Source organism: Tursiops truncatus, chromosome 10, assembly GCF_011762595.2.
Source record: "Tursiops truncatus isolate mTurTru1 chromosome 10, mTurTru1.mat.Y, whole genome shotgun sequence".
NCBI classification, from domain to species: Eukaryota; Metazoa; Chordata; class Mammalia; order Artiodactyla; family Delphinidae; genus Tursiops; species Tursiops truncatus.
The window spans coordinates 23,934,930-23,952,824 of NC_047043.1; the positions used below are offsets into that span (position 1 = coordinate 23,934,930).

At 39.8% G+C, this 17,895-nt stretch overlaps 1 pseudogene; it reads left to right on the forward strand.

Annotated features, from left to right (window-relative positions):
* The first annotated feature begins 1,210 nt into the window (after nucleotides 1–1,210).
* On the forward strand, nucleotides 1,211–16,617 carry LOC101336859 (butyrophilin subfamily 1 member A1-like; annotated as a pseudogene).
* The last annotated feature ends 1,278 nt before the right edge of the window (nucleotides 16,618–17,895 follow it).

Below are 17,895 nucleotides of genomic sequence, written 5' to 3' on the forward strand. Positions count from 1 at the left end.
CTGTCATCACAAGAAAGAAAAAAATTGATCTTTACAATGAAGCGGGCATTCCCACCTTTGAGGAGGTCGGGTTAATGTATAATGCAGATACACATTGCATATTACAGGGGGAAGAAGGAGGCCCAAACAGACAGAGAGAGAGAATTTTTGTTTAAATTTTCTTGTCCTGCTTTAAAATATAAATTTTATTTCATCACTTTCCTGAGTAGAAACTAGAATTATCTAAACAACAAAACATTAAGTGTAAGAGCAAAAGAAAGAAAATTCTGGACAAGCAAAGAATCAGAAGTTTTCTCCTCACTAAACTTCTCTTATATGAAGAACGAAGGTTACAGGTTTTGAACACAGGGGATTGGAGCAGGGAAAAGGTACAAACTTTTGAGATACATCCCACATTCTGTTTATACCCGCCCTCTGTGGGGTACTGTTATTTGATTTGGAGTAAAGTGGAAGATAGGAGATTTCAGATATTGCGTCCTGGCATTAGTCACCTAGGAATGGAGGAATCAAGGACTGACTTATTCTCCTTTTCTGATAGCTCCTTCCAATAGAGTAGTTGCCTACAAGGAGACTGCATGGCTTTCCTGCGGTGGTGATTTACTTCATAAATTTAAATCATTTTCCCAAAGTATGATAGTATTATTCATACTCATGTCAAATCCCTGCCTGTTTAGGAAACACAAATCCAAATCTCTAATGAGATTAGATACTTAAGCAAGTTTCAAAAGGAATACTTAGAATAAGCAGATATTTTGGTATTAATTTTATAGGCAGACCTGGGAGAGGATTGGCATTCTAAGCACAGTGGAGGAAAGGGTTAGGTAAGTATCACACCGACTCACTCTACTAATCCATCTTAATTGCCTGAAGTGGATTTCTGTTAATCAAAAACTAAGAGAAACTGCTAGATCTCACCAAGTCATAAAGTAAAAGATTTTATATAGCATAGTTGTTATATTATTTAAAATCTCTGGTTATACAGCAGAAACTAACACACCATTGTAAAGCAATTATACCCCAATAAAGATGTTAAAAATAAAAACTGAGAGAGACACTACAGTCATTTGAGCGCTTCAGGAGGCCATTTCTTAGAAGCACTGTGAACCACCTTAGCTATAATCTTTTTTACCTTGTGGATCCCATTTTTGTCTTCACTCCAGCTATTTTCAGGACCTCCCTCTGGGTCATACTGTTCTCTGCTCTGGGAAAGATGGTGTGTTCCCTGGACTTCTCTCTGCCAAGAGACCTCTTCTTTATCTTGCTTCTCCAAGTGTCCATATGGGGCTCAGGCGAGAATATTTTATATTTTCTATACCTGGATTCTCTTGCTCTCTGAACAGAAGCATTAAACTACTCCATCATGTCTCCAATATACCTAGGTTAATTCCAAATCTTTTATTTTGATACAATAATGTATTTGTCCATATACAAGGACAAATAAATCATTATATGATTATTTTAGAGGGCAGGACCAGGTAGAATTACTTTACTGATGTCCCGTAATTCATTTAGATCTCAGATTCTGGAGGAATGCATTTTCTGATGCCCAAGATTTGATTAAAAACTCTATAGCTTCTTGATTTTCCAGCACTCTCCCCTCCTCCTTCATTGAATTTACCACCATGGCAATTTAAAAATCTTCTGTTTAATATGAGATCACTCTGTTGATTGTAAGCTCCACAGGGTGGAAATCCTCCTTGTCTTGTTCACTGCCTTCTTCAGTCTGAATGTGTGCTACAAATTATTGCTGTATGAATGAGAGAGAGAATGTCTATGGGGCTTTACTGGACCAATAATGATGCTGTACTCTAAAAGGTCCAGGCAGGGTATTCTGATATTCTTTTCACTTGTGGCTCTATTCCACAGATTCCTTTTTGGTGATTGGTCCCTCGGAGCCCATTGTGGCCATGCTGGGTGCAGACACGGTGCTGCCCTGCCGCGTGTCCCCAGCCATGAGCGTGGAGAATATGGAGATCCGGTGGTTCCACTCCCAGTTCTCAGATGCTGTGTATGTGTATCAGAATGGAATGGAGCAGGCGGGAGAACAACTAGTAGATTTCAAAGGGAGAGCAGAGTTGGTAAAAGACTACATCACTGAGGGAAGAGTAGCTGTGAGAATCTACAACCTCCGGGTCTCAGACAATGGAATGCACAAGTGTATTTTTTAAAAAGGAAGTGATTTTGAAGAAGCCGTTTTGGAGCTAAAGGTGATAAGTGAGTAATATCTGAGAATACATATCACTCTAAGGGAAATCTAAGTGTTCTGTACTTGATTTGGGGGAGGAGGATGGTGAACAGGACAGAAGCAAAAAAGGAGTTATCCTTAGAGCTAGTCAATATCTTAGACAGTGGATTTAACCCCAAATCCTCTTCATCTATTTATACATTTATTGTGCTGTACTTTAAAATTAAACTATTTCCATAAATATCTACCATAAAAATTGATCATTTATTTCCCTCTACATTTCTCCTCACATATTTTGAAGGAAGGCACCATGATTAGCAAAAAGTACCATTACTCTAAGAGACCAGAATTCCAGCTGGGTACCATGATGGACAGAAGCTTAACAGGGAGTGTTAGTGGTCCAGAACCAAATCCACTGTTTGGAGGAAGTGACTGTGAGGGTTTGACAGAGTAGATTGAGGTGCTGGTTAGTTTTTATTGTTTTTTAATTTCACATTCATAGGCTCTTTTATGTCTGGCTTTTTTTGTTGTTGTTGTTCAGCATTATGTTTGAGATTTTTCTATGTAGTTAATTGAATGTAGCTGTAGTTCATTTCTATCTCTTTTTTATTGTTTTACTTTTTACATTTAGATCTTTCATCTATAGAAATGTATTTTTGGTATGAAGTTTAATGAAAAGCTCAAAATACTGTTTCATAATGTATATATTCACTTATCTCCATACCAGTAGTGAATAGTGTAGAAAATCTCCACCAGTTTTCAATGCATTGTTTCCCATAAACTTCTCATAGGTACCAGAGTAAGTCTAAATTTTCTGTGTGGTTATAATGATTTATCTGTCTATTTCTTTGGTGTTTCCATTTCTAAAGCTATATACTCTCTGCCAAGACAAACACGTTGTTTCTTTTTAGTTGTAATGTTTTTCTCATACTGTGACTATGTGGGGCCTACCTTAAATTAATACTTCTCATTTAACACCATCTGACAAGATATTGATATACTCATTTTATCCATCTTCTTTATGTATAACTTGAATGGAAAAAATCTAATCCATTAGATCTTGAAGGAAAGAGTGACAAACTCTCCTGAGCCATGTTACTGTGATCTCACTTCAGTATCCTCCCAGTAAGAGGTCAAAGATTTCATAGTTATGGAAATAACCTCATGCAGGTGACAGCATTTTTCAGTACCTTTCCCATAACAGTTCTTTCACTTATTGGTGTAAAGACAAGTCCAACCTTTAGAAGCAGTTGTTTGATTATATATCCATGCTTATCTTTCACTCATTTAAACTTTGTCTATTTTACAGCCACTTCTAATGCTCAGAAATGGGTATTCCTTCTCTTTCCTCTTTCTCAACATAGATATAGGTTTCATCTGCTTATGTCAACTTGGAACTTCAATGATTATATTCTTCCAGGAAATGCAAGGTCTATTTGGTTTATTAGTTCTTGCTTCCTAGGCTTTGATCTGTTCCATTTTTCTCAGGAGCAGTTTATTTCCTTTTTTCAAGAGAATTGGCAGTTCCTTCAGGCAATTCTGAGAAGATGGATTGTCTTTCAGACTGCTTTCTGTTTTCCAGAAGTATATTCCCCCAGGAAGATCAGGGATTGATAGTAAAAATTATTAGCTCTATTATAATTTTTAGCCAAAAAAAGATGATGTAGCTGAGGTTCCTAATATATTTCCCACAACTGAGAAACTAGAATAGAACTGAGCTTATGGTGGTTCCATACTTCGTGATATCAAGTTTTAAAAAGACAAAATAATATATAGTCTCAGAAGTTAGAATAGCCATCATTCTTGAATAGACAGTGAATTCATCTAGTATTCTGGTGCTGTTATATTTTGATATGGGTGTTGGTTATGTGAATCTACTAGCTGACCTAGCCTGTGCGGAGTTCAAGAAGAGGAGGGGTAGTGGAAGGAAAAGAAAGGAGTGAGAATGGAAAAGTAAAAAGATCTTGACTCTTTCATGGACTCACTTCACCTTGTTACCTTCATGTTTTAGATAATCTTTACTCAGTGGAAGAAAGAAAATTTGGAAAAATGACAAAAGGAGATTGTTTAAGGAAGTGACTACATGTAGTCTCAATTTAAGCACAGAAGAAGTCTTCCTTGAGACTCCAATAAATGGAATAGACATATGATATAGATACAGAACAGATATAGATATAGTGGCAACATGTCTACATTGGCAAATTTTACTCTGTTCCTTCCCTATTATCCTTCTATGGCCAATTGCAGATATGCTTGTGTAGAGGAAATATGACAGGCATTGGTATAAGTTCCAGTATCAGCTTCAATGTTCTTGTAATTTTTGAACTTCAGATACCCATTTATCTCACGGGAAAAGAAAAGAACCCCCTTCCATCCACAGAGAGCTATGGTGCTTTGTCCACCTTCTCCCACTGGTGTAGCTGTGAAACCCGAGGACAAAAAATGTCCAAGTCTGACTGGACCTTGAAGATGGCGGAAGAGTAAGACGCGGAGATCACCTTCCTCCCCACAGATACACCAGAAATACATCTACACGTGGAACAACTCCTACAGAACACCTACTGAACGCTGGCAGAAGACCTCAGACCTCCCAAAAGGCAAGAAACTCCCCACGTACCTGGGTAGGGCAAAAGAAAAAAAAGAAAAAACAGAGACAAAAGAATAGGGACGGCACCTGCACCAGTGGGAGGGAGCTGTGAAGGAGGAAAAGTTTCCACACACTAGGAAGCCCCTTCGCGGGCGGAGACTGCGGGGGCGGAGGGGGGAGCTTCGGAACCGCGGAGGAGTGCACAGCAACAGGGGTGCGGAGGGCAAAGCGGAGAGATTCCCGCACAGAGGATCGGTGCCGACCAGCACTCACCAGCCCGAGAGGCTTGTCTGCTCACCCGCCGGGGCGGGCGGGGCTGCGAGCTGAGGCTCTGAGGACCGGGTTTCGGTTTCGGACGGAACGCAGGGAGAGGACTAGGGTTGGTGGCTTGAACATAGCCTGAAGGGGTTAGTGCACCACGGCTAGCTGGGAGGGAGTCCGGGGAAAAGTCTGCACCTGCCGAAGAGGCAAGAGACTTTTTCTTCTCCCTTTGTTTCGTGGTGCGTGAGGAGAGGGGTTTAAGAGCGCTGCTTAAAGGAGCTCCAGAGACGGCGCGAGCCGCGGCTAAAAGCGCGCACCCCAGAGACGGGCGCGACCCGCGGCTGAAAGCGCGGACCCCAGAGACGGGCGCGAGCCGCGGCTGAAAGCGCGGACCCCAGAGACGGGCGGGAGACGATAAGGCTGCTGCTGCCGCCACCGAGGGGCCTGTGTGCGAGCACAGGTCACTCTCCACACCCCTCTTCCGCGGAGCCTGTGCAGCCCGCCACTGCCAGGTTCCTGGGATCCAGGGACAACTTCCCCGGGAGAACGCACAGCGGGCCTCAGGCTGGTGCAAAGTCACGCCGTCCTTTGCCGCCGCAGGCCCGCCCCGCACTCCGTGCCCCTCCCTCCCCGCCGGCCTGAGTGCGCCAGAGCCCCCGAATCAGCGGCTCTTTTAACCCCGCCCTGTCTGAGCAAAAAACAGACGCCCTCCAGCGACCTACACGTAGTGGCAGGGCCAAATCCAAAGCTGAGCCCCTGGGAGCTGTGAGAATAAAGAAGAGAAAGGGAAATCTCTCCCAGCAGCCTCAGAAGCAGCGGATTAAAGCTCCACAATCAACTTGATATACCCTGCATCTGTGGAATACCTGAATAGACAACCAATCATCCCAAATTGAGGAGGTGGACTTTAGGAGCAAGATCTATGATTTTTTTCCCTTTTCCTCTTTTTGTGAATGTATATGTGTATGCTTCTGTGTGAGATCTTGTCTGTATAGTCTTGCTTCCACCATTTGTCCTAGGGTTCTATCCGTCCATGGTTTTTTTAAAAATTTTTTTTTCTTAATAATCAATTTTAATTTTAATAGCGTTATTATACTTTACCTTCGTTCTTTCTTTCTTTCTTTCTTTCTTTCTTTCCTTCCTTCCTTCCCTCCTTTAGACAACGAGTCATCCCAAATTGAGGAGGTGGTCTCTGACAGCAAGATTTATGATTTTTCCCCCTTTACCTCTTTTAGTGAGGGTGTATGTGTATGCTTCTGTGTAAGATTTTGTCTGTATAGCTTTGCTTCCAACATTTGTCCTAAGGTTCTATCCGTCCCTTTTTTTTTTTTTCCTAAATAAGAATTTTTTAATTCAATAATTTTATTATACTTTATTTTATTTTTACTGTATCTTCTTTCTTTCTGTCTTTTTTCCTTCTTTCCCTCCTTCCTTCCTTCCTCCCTCCCTCCGTCCTTTCTTTCCTTCTTGCCTTCTTTCCTTCTTTGCTTCTTTCTTTCTTTCTTCCTCCCTTCCTTCCCTCCTTTCCTTCTTTCTTTCCTCATACTACTACTAATTCCCTCTACTTTTTCTCCCTTTTATTCTGAGCCGTGTGGATGAAAAGCTCTTGGTGCTCCAGCCAGGAGTCAGGGCTCTGCCTCTGAGGTAGGAGAGCCAACTTCAGGACACTGGCCCACAAGAGACCTCCCAGCTCCACATAATATCAAACGGCGAAAATCTCCCAGAGACCTCCATCTTAACACCAGCACCCAGCTTCACTCAACGACCAGCAAGCCACAGTGCTGGACAACCTATGCCAAACAACTAGCAAGACAGGAACACAACCCCACCCATTAGCAGAGAGGCTGCCTAAAATAATAATAAGGCCACAGACACCCCAAACACACCACCAGACGTGAACCTGCCCACTAGAGAGACAAGATCCAGCCTCATCCACCACAACACAGGCACTAGTCCCCTCCACCAGGAAACCTACACAACCCACTGAACCAATCTTAGCCACTGGGGACAGACATCAAAAACAGCAGGAACTACGAACCTGCAGCCTGCAAAAAGGAGACCCCAAACACAGTAAGATAAGCAAAATGAGAAGACAGAAAAACACACAGCAGATAAAGGAGCAAGATAAAAATGCACCAGACCTAACAAATGAAGAGGAAATAGGCAGCTTACCTGAAAAAGAATTCAGAATAATGATAGTAAGGATGATCTGAAATCTTGGAGATAGAATGGACAATAGAATGGACAAAATGCAAGAATCAGTTAACAAGGACCTAGAAGAACTAAAGATGAAACAAGCAACGATGAACAACACAATAAATGAAATTAAAAGTACTCTAGATGGGATCAATAGCAGAATAACTGAGGCAGAAGAACGGATAAGTGACCTGGAAGATAAAATAGTGGAAATAACTGCTGCAGAGCAGAATAAAGAAAAAAGAATGAAAAGAACTGAGGACAGTCTCAGAGACCTCTGGGACAACATTAAACGCACCAACATTCTAATTATAGGGGTTCCAGAAGAAGAAGAGAAAAAGAAAGGGACTGAGAAGATATTTGAAGAGATTATAGTTGAAAACTTCCCTAATATGGGAAAGGAAATAGTTAATCAAGTCCAGGAAGCACAGAGAGTCCCATACAGGATAAATCCAAGGAGAAATACGGCAAGACACATATTAATCAAACTGTCAAAAATTAAATACAAAGAAAGCATATTAAAAGCAGCAAGGGAAAAACAACAAATAACACATAAGGGAATCCCCATAAGGTTAACAGCTGATCTCTCAGCAGAAACCCTACAAGCCAGAAGGGAGTGGCAGGACATACTGAAAGTGATGAAGGAGAAAAACCTGCAGCCAAGACTACTCTACCCAGCAAGGATCTCATTCAGATTTGATGGAGAAATTAAAACCTTTACAGACAAGCAAAAGCTGAGAGAGTTCAGCACCACCAAACCAGCTTTACAACAAATGCTAAAGGATCTTCTCTAGGCAAGAAACACAAGAGAAGGAAAAGACCTATAATAACGAACCCAAAACAATTTAGAAAATGGGAATAGGAACATACATATCGATAATTACCTTAAATGTAAATGGACTAAATGCTCCCACCAAAAGACACAGATTAGCTGAATGTATACAAAAACAAGACCCATATATATGCTGTCTACAAGAGACCCACTTCAGACCTAGAGACACATACAGACTGAAAGTAAGGGGATGGAAAAAGATATTTCATGCAAATGGAAACCAAAAGAAAGCTGGAGTAGCAATTCTCATATCAGACAAAATAGACTTCAAAATAAGGACTATTAAAAGAGACAAAGAAGGACACTACATAATGATCAAGGGATCGATCCAAGAAGAAGATATAACAATTGTAAATATTTATGCACCCAACATAGGAGCACCTCAATACATAAGGCAAATACTAACAGCCATAAAAGGGGAAATCGACAGTAACACATTCATAGTAGGGGACTTAAACACTCCACTTTCACCCATGGACAGATCATCCAAAATGAAAATAAATAAGGAAACATAAGCTTTAAATGATACATTAAACAAGATGGACTTAATTGATATTTATAGGACACTCCATCCAAAAACAACAGAATACACATTTTTCTCAAGTGCTCATGGAACATTCTCCAGGATAGATCATATCTTGGGTCACAAATCAAGCCTTGGTAAATTTAAGAAAATTGAAATTGTATCAAGTATCTTTTCTGACCACAATGCCATGAGACTAGATGTCAATTACAGGAAAAGATCTGTAAAAAATACAAACACATGGAGGCTAAACAATACACTACTTAATAATGAAGTGATCACTGAAGAAATCAAAGAGGAAATCAAAAAATACCTAGAAACAAATGACAATGGAGACACAACGACCCAAAACTTGTGGGATGCAGCAAAAGCAGTTCTAAGGGGGAAGTTTATAGCAATACAAGCCCACGTTAAGAAGCAGGAAACATCTAGAATAAACAACCTAACCTTGCACCTCAAGCAATTAGAGAAAGAAGAACAAAAAAACCCCAAAGCTAGCAGAAGGAAAGAAATCATAAAAATCAGATCAGAAATAAATGAAAAAGAAATGAAGGAAACAATAACAAAGATCAATAAAACTAAAAGCTGGTTCTTTGAGAAGATAAACAAAATAGATAAACCACTAGCCAGACTCATCAAGAAAAAAAGGGAGAAGACTCAAATCAATAGAATTAGAAATGAAAAAGGAGAGGTAACAACTGACACTGCAGAAATAAAAGAGATCATGAGAGATTACTACAAGCAACTCTATGCCAATAAAATGGACAATCTGGAAGAAATGGACAAATTCTTAGAAATGCACAACCTGCCAAGACTGAATCAGGAAGAAATAGAAAATATGAACAGACCAATCACAAGCACTGAAATTGAAACTGTGATTAAAAATCTTACAACAAAGAAAAGCCCAGGACCAGATGGCTTCACAGGCGAATTCTATCAAACATTTAGAGAAGAGCTAACACCTATCCTTCTCAAACTCTTCCAAAATATAGCAGAGGGAGGAACACTCCCAAACTCCTTCTACGAGGCCACCATCACCTTGATACCAAAACCAGACAAGGATGTCACAAAGAAAGAAAACTACAGGCCAATATCACTGATGAACATAGATGCAAAAATCCTCAACAAAATACTAGCAAACAGAATCCAACAGCACATTAAAAGGATCATACACCATGACCAAGTGGGGTTTATTCCAGGAATGCAAGGATTCTTCAATATACGCAAATCTATCAATGTGATAAACCATATTAACAAATTGAAGGAGAAAAACCATATGATCATCTCAACAGATGCAGAGAAAGCTTTAGACAAAATTCAACACCCATTTATGATAAAAATCCTGCAGGAAGTAGGCATAGAGGGAACTTTCCTCAACATAATAAAGGCCATATATGACAAGCCCACAGCAAACATCATCCTCAATGGTGAAAAACTGAAAGCATTTCCACTAAGATCAGGAACAAGACAAGGTTGCCCACTCTCACCACTCTTATTCAACAAAGTTTTGGAAGTTTTAGCCACAGCAATCAGAGAAGAAAAGGAAATAAAAGGAATCCAAATCGGAAAAGAATAAGTAAAGCTGTCACTGTTTGCAGATGACATGATCCTATACATAGAGAATCCTAAAGATGCTACCAGAAAACTACTAGAGCTAATCAATGAATTTGGTAAAGTGGCAGGATACAAAATTAATGCACAGAAATCTCTGGCATTCCTATATACTAATGATGAAAAATCTGAAAGTGAAATCAAGAAAACACTCCCATTTACCATTGCAACAAAAAGAATAAAATATCTAGGAATAAACCTACCTAAGGAGACAAAAGACCTGTATGCAGAAAATTATAAGACACTGATGAAAGAAATTAAAGATGATACAAATAGATGGAGAGATATACCATGTTCTTGGATTGGAAGAATCAACATTGTGAAAATGACTCTACTACCCAAAGCAATCTATAGATTCAATGCAATCCCTATCAAACTACCACTGGCATTTTTCACAGAACTAGAACAAAAAATTTTGCAATTTGTATGGAAACACAAAAGACCCCGAATAGCCAAAGCCATCTTGAGAACGAAAAAAGGAACTGGAGGAATCAGGCTCCCTGACTTCAGACTATACTACAAAGCTACAGTTATCAAGACGGTATGGTACTGGCACAAAAACAGAAAGATAGATCAATGGAACAGGATAGAAAGCCCAGAGATAAACCCATGCACATATGGACACCTTATCTTTGATAAAGGTGGCAGGAATGTACAGTGGAGAAAGGACAGCCTCTTCAATAAGTGGTACTGGGAAAACTGGACAGGTACATGTAAAAGTATGAGATTAGATCACTCCCTAACACCATACACAAAAATAAGCTCAAAATGGATTAAAGACCTAAATATAAGGCCAGAAACTATCAAACTCTTAGAGGAAAACATAGACAGAACACTCTATGACATAAATCACAGCAAGATCCTTTCTGACCCACCTCCTAGAATAATGGAAATAAAAACAAAAATAAACAAATGGGACCTAATGAAACTTCAAAGCTTTTGCACAGCAAAGGAAACCATAAACAAGACCAAAAGACAACCCTCAGAATGGGAGAAAATATTTGCAAATGAAGTAACCGACAAAGGATTAATCTCCAAAATTTACAAGCAGCTCATGCAGCTCAATAACAAAAAAACAACCCAATCCAAAAATGGGCGGAAGACCTAAATAGACATTTCTCCAAAGAAGATATACAGACTGCCAACAAACACATGAAAGAATGCTCAACATCATTAATCATTAGAGAAATGCAAATCAAAACTACAATGAGATATCATCTCACACCAGTCAGAATGGCCATCATCAAAAAATCTAGAAACAATAAATGCTGGAGAGGGTGTGGAGAAAAGGGAACACTCTTGCACTGCTGGTGGGACTGTGAATTGGCTCAGCCACTATGGAGAACAGTATGGAGGTTCCTTAAAAAGCTACAAATAGAACTACCATATGACCCAGCAATCCCACTACTGGGCATATACCCTGAGAAAACCGAAATTCAAAAAGAGTCATGTACCAAAATGTTCATTGCAGCTCTATTTACAATAGCCCAGAGATGGAAACAACCTAAGTGCCCATCATTGGATGAATGGATAAAGAAGATGTGGCACATATATACAATGGAATATTACCCAGCCATAAAAAGAAACGAAATTGAGCTATTTGTAATGAGGTGGATAGACCTAGAGTCTGTCATACAGAGTGAAGTAAGTCAGAAAGAAAAAGACAAATACCGTATGCTAACACATATATTTGGAATTTAAGAAAAAAAAATGTCATGAAGAACCTAGGGGTAAGGCAGGAATAAAGACGCAGACCTCCTAGAGAACGGACTTGAGGTTATGGGGAGGGGGAAGAGTGAGCTGTGACAGGGCGAGAGAGAGTCATGGACATATACACACTAACAAACGTAGTAAGGTAGATAGCTAGTTGGAAGCAGCCGCATGGCACAGGGATATTGGCTTGGTGCTTTGTGACCACCTAGAGGGGTGGGATAGGGAGGGTGGGAGGGAGGGAGATGCAAGAGGGAAGAGATATGGGAATATATGTATATGTATAACTGATTCACTTTGTTATAAAGCAGAAACTAACACACCATTGTAAAGCAATTATACCCCAATAAAGATGTTAAAAAAAAATGTCCAAGTCTCAGATGAATGACTTTCCTCTCCAGGTTTGGGTTCTGGTACTCATATTTTCATGGTGGGTCCAGAAGATGAAGGAATAAGGCTGAAGTGCACAGGCAAGGGATGGTTTCCCCAGCCTGAAATACAATGGGAAGATGAAAAGGGAGAGAAGATCCCATCTCTCACTGAGGACAAGACACAAGATAATGATGGGTTGTTTCGGTTTGAGGCATCCCTTCTTGTGAGAGACAGGTCAAAGACAGAAGTGTCCTGTTCCATGAAGAACCCTTTCTTTGGACAAGACCAAGTGGAAACCATTTTTATCCCAGGTCAGTGTTGCTCATTTGGGGGGCAGGACAGAAGTAAGGAGGGGATATTTATGACCTGGGTTGGGCTACACTTGCTTGGTGTATGTTTTTAATCAGGTTTGGGGGGGGGGGGGGTCCTGTGTCAGAACACTTCTTCCCTAGGACCTCTCCTTGGAAGGTAGCATTCATTGTGACTTTGGTGATACTTGGGGCTTTCATTGGTGCTGTTGTGTATTTGGCTCAAAATGAATGACAGAAAAAGAAGAAACTATCAGAAGTCAAGAAGGAAAAGGAGAAAGAAAATAAAGCCAAAGGTAAAACTGTGAATCAGACTTGGTGGGGATCTGTGAATTTATGGGTTTGTTAACATGATTGTGCATGTGGATGGCATCTTTTGGGAACAAAGAGATATGTGTAAGGATGAGTTAGAGCGCCAAGACCTCCTATAAAACATGGAGCCCAGGACCTCCATGAGAAAAAAAAAAGTATTATAAAGTCCATTGGAGAGAGAAAATATCACTGGTATAAACATAGAGGTTTTTTTTTTTAATGGTCATAATAATTCTCAATTAAGGTAATTTTTTTGTTTTAGGTATATGGAAGTAGCACTTAGGATCTGGGCTTAGTAACATAGTCTAGAAAATATTTATTTTCTGTTAAATCCATTTTGTTATTTTCTTTCCTTTTTAGAATCATTTGAGAAAGAGCTTGGTAAGTCTTCCACTTTCTTTGCTCTAATAGAGGAAATAGAGTCATTACTGTACGCTGTATGTCTGGCCTCTCACAGGCTGTTATTCCTTTCAGCCAGAAGGAAGAAACTGTATCAGCAAGGTGAGTTATACTGATGTTATGGTTGGATGAACCATTTTATTGGCCCCTCTGTTCTGGCCACCTCCTATTTACCTTGTTGGTGAGGGAGGGATCCCATACCCTAAACAGTATAAGATGTTCAAACACATGACACCCAACACTGGACAAAAGAGATTGACAGCAGTTTTTTAGTCACATGTACCCACATCCTGGGGAAGAAAGACACCTCACGCCATGCAGGGCCACATGGAGACTGCACCTGGGAGCAGAACGAATTAACATGGTCTGTAGGAGCCAGGCTTTTCAGGAACAAGAGAATGAGGTGGCGCTGTTTTCTGTGGAAGTATGTAATTGGCTTGTTTGATATTTTTTGCAGGCTGACAGGGAGGTAAAGTTCATTAGGTTGAAGACCAGCTGTGGTTCAGCTGTTTTGGCCAACAGGGAAATTAGCTGAGAGGGAGAGCTTTTCCTGCTGGGTGGACGGCATACCTGGTGAGAGCAGGAGAACTCACAATTAGGCATTTGGAGCCCTGTGACGCTCAAAGGTATCAAGGCAACACATAGAATTTTAGGCTTTCCAATAACTCTCACAATTTAAGCCTACTTTTCCTTTCTTCCCGCAAAAAACCAGACCCTCATATTTTAACATAGATGTAGAATGTGGAAAATGTGAGAAATAAAACAGGAGATGTAAAAGAGGGCAAGTACATCAGAATTGTCATTAAGATAATGAATGCAGAAATATAGTACTATCATAAACCCTCAGAGTTCTTGTGGTCACTGCAATTTCACACCCTGAAGTGGCATTCCAATGAATGAGAGAATCTAATTCCTTTGTTCTATTTCAGATTGGAGAAAAGCAGAGTTATATGCCGGTGAGTAACTGATGTTGTCTTGGGGCTTCAGGTACTTCAGGATTTCATGAGGCATTTCCAGAGAATTTTTCAGATAGGCGCCATCATCTTGAGATTTTACTTTGAACCTGGGAGTCCAAAAAAATACAAGAGGTAAAGGGGTAAGCATCTCACTAGTTCGGAGGAAACGTCCTTAGCATATTTTCCCATATGATTTTCTTTTTAGACTGGAGAAAGGAATAGTTCAAAGCAGGTGAGTGCCCTTACTATTTTGTCTCACTTAATCTCTTTTATACAAATGAGAAACTACTCTATTTGTATAAACTCCCAGTAATACCTAACTGGTTTTTCATTTCATGGCTTTCATTTCAATCTCATGCAGAAATGTTAACAGATTTCTTACTGTTCTTACACCGTTCATTCATCAGCATAAAATTATACAACTATTTATTCAGTGCCAAATAAATAGAGTGGAGCTGGTCTCTAACTTCACGGGAGAGCGCATGTACAAACTGTGATGAATCTTAAGAAGGAATAAAAGATTGCCATGAGAAAAAAAAATCATGGATTAAAGGAATTACCCCGAGGAATTGATATTTAATCTGAGACTTAAGTGATATGGTAGATCTATTCATGTGAATAACATTGAAAGAATAGTTCAGTCAGAGGGAAGCCTATTACATACCCAGTCTGATACACAGAAGAGCTTGTTGCATCTCAGTGGAAAAATGGCCCCTGACCATCTTAGGGTCTTTCCAGAATTATGAGTCGACTCTCTATTTCTACTGCTTGCTACTTCACTCTGAATATCCCTGTATCCACACACATTTCCCAGTTAAGTTAATCCTCCAAAAATTAAAATATATTATAATTGCTAACATAAAAATTCTTATGAGAAAACTTTTAATTATTGAAGATGTTTGGTTTGACAAGAAGCAGATTAATTACTACTAGTATTAGCACTATTGTTATTATGAGTACAGGTATTAGTGTTATTACAACCATCAGAAGCTAAAATTTACCAATTGTTCATCATGGACAAGATGTAGTACTAAGTTCTCTACACATTAGCTCGTTGACTTTTCACACTAGTCCTGTATGTACTGAGGTACCAAAATGATGTACATCTTCATGAGATTAAAGTGGGACAGAGAGAGACAAAGTAACTTCAACATCACTGCTACGAAAGACAGAGTGATTATCAAAATTCAGCTCTTTCTGACCACACAGCCTGGAATTTCAACCATTAGAAATATAATAAGAGTGTATGAGAAGTAGATGACTTAGTTTTTACATAAGCCTAGAGAAAAATGACACCAAAGAAGCTTAAATGAAAGTGGGTACACTGTGATTGGAAATAAGGCATGGCTTAACTATTAAGAGCAAGCAGTAGAGCAACCAGCATTTGCAGGAGGTTAGAGAAACACCAACTTGAAATATGTGATCCTGGAGATTTTCAGATGAGACAGACTTCTTGGCTAAATGGTCTCAGCCTGTCTGGAACACATGGTTACCCAAGGTCCTATCCATCCCTGGCCTTCTATGATCTACACATCATGTGTCTCCTATGAATGAACATAGGAGAGAACATGCATTGTTTTACCTAATCTTCCATTTCTCTCCCTCTTATTTTTCTTCATTCTCCTTTCCCAGTAATTTGCATCTTTCCTAAAACTAACCAGTCTCCACTGTGGAATGACCTTTATTTTTTTCCCCCATACCTACAGTGGTTTTTACTCTGGATCCAGCCACAGCTCTTCCCAACCTCATCTTATCTGAGAGCAGAAAACATATTTATTCAAAAGAGAGTGTTTCTCAGAATGGTGATGCCCCAACACGCCAAGAGCAAGGGGAGTCTGAAGCCATCTTCAGTGTTCTGGGCAAGATTTTTCTTACTGTGGAGAGACAATACTGGGAGGTAGAAGTAAATATTGGGACAGAAGTTGGATCTAGAGCTAGATGGGCTCTGGGTGTTTGCTCAGACACAGCAAAGAGAGAGGGGTGGTTTTTAGAATGTCCAGAGAAGAATTTCTGGGTGGTGGTATACAAGGCAGGAGAATTCATATTTCCCACCTCCCAGAGAAAGCCTCTGTCACTGAGGCAGCACTCCTGCAAGATAGGAGTTTTCTTGGACTGGGATGCTGGGAATGTGTCCTTTTACAATATGATCGATGGGTCCCACATCTATCCTTTTACTGGAATCACCTTCTGTGGGACCCTTCGTCCTTATTTTAGCCTTCAGGGTGCTGGCGCATCTTTGACCATCTGTGCAGCTTCAGATCACACTGAAAATTGTCTTGATTCTTCTCCAAAGACCTCTTTAACTCATTTAAGTAGTTGTGATACAAGCGTCCCCCAAGAAACTCTCTATTACCTCCATAAGTGAAGTGTCAGCACCTCTGCTGCCTCTGCTCAAGCTTCTTATATGTATGTTGTCCAAGAAAGCTCTTCTTCTTGAAGAGTAGGTCATTCTCACTAGGTATAAATCCGACCCCTTTCAAAGAGAGGTAGAGGGAGAAAGAGAAATGGCACAGCTAGAAAATGTCTGGGGGAATTTCCTCCAGTGCTCCCTTTGGGGAAATACTCTTTCTGGGCAGCAACGATTTGTCACGAGAAAGCTCCAAGTTAATTCATGAGCCTTTCTTCAGTTCTGGTACTTACTGTGTTTTGAAGTAAATATGTTTAAAGCTACATTTAAAGAGAAAATCTCTCTTCTTACTATTTTTGTTATCAAATATGGAAGAGGGAGTGATGTTTAAAGGGGAGGGTCTCAGTTGAGCAGTACTGTTGGAGATACCCACAGAAATCTGTTCAAGTCTTTTAAAAGTTAATGGCTCAGCTTGTTCTTTCTTCAGACTTTGGTGTCCATCAACTTCTAAACTTGGACTTTACCAAGGTGTGTTGAAGACTGATAAATAACTGTAAAACCATTTGAGGAGAACAAGCCTCCTGGGAAGGAAGAGCTTTTTTTAAAAAAAAAAAAAACAAGTTCTTACTGGTCAGCAAGTCCAGAACTGTATGTGAATAAAAAAGGAATGGATGTTACAATTTATGTTTTCAGAGAAAAAAAATCATCAAATAGGAATGGAGAAACATCCTCAGACTTCATGAAGAAAGAGTCATCATTAACATTGCCTATTTTTTTCTTTCTGACCAAGTTCTTCCCGCTGTTGAGGGTTTTTCCTTTGCCTTTAATGCAGCTAAGCCTTCTCCAGGTGTTTATCACAAAGCTTACGTTTTCAAGAATATAAAATATGAGCTTCTCCTGTTAAATGAACCCTCTCTTTCTGACAGTAGATGAGATCAACTTAGATCCACTTAGATTTTTCTGCACTTCTAGCAGATCTTTAAGTGACAAGTCCCTTTAACAACCTCTCTTGGAAGGTATACTGCCATAGCAAAAGTTCCCTAACACACAGCCACTAGGTGGCAGTCAGTATTTGAACCCAAGAAGAATAAATCCAGAGTCCAGAATATTAACTTTACTGACAATAAAGGAAGGGCTTAAATAACAAGCAAGATATAATAAAAGCAGAAGAGAGGTAAATGAACGGTGGGGAAAATATTAATAGGTATAATCAAATGGACATGTGGATGAGGATATGTGAGGGTAACAACAGAATGGGTACAAATGGTATTGGAAGTATGATATGGAACAGAAAGG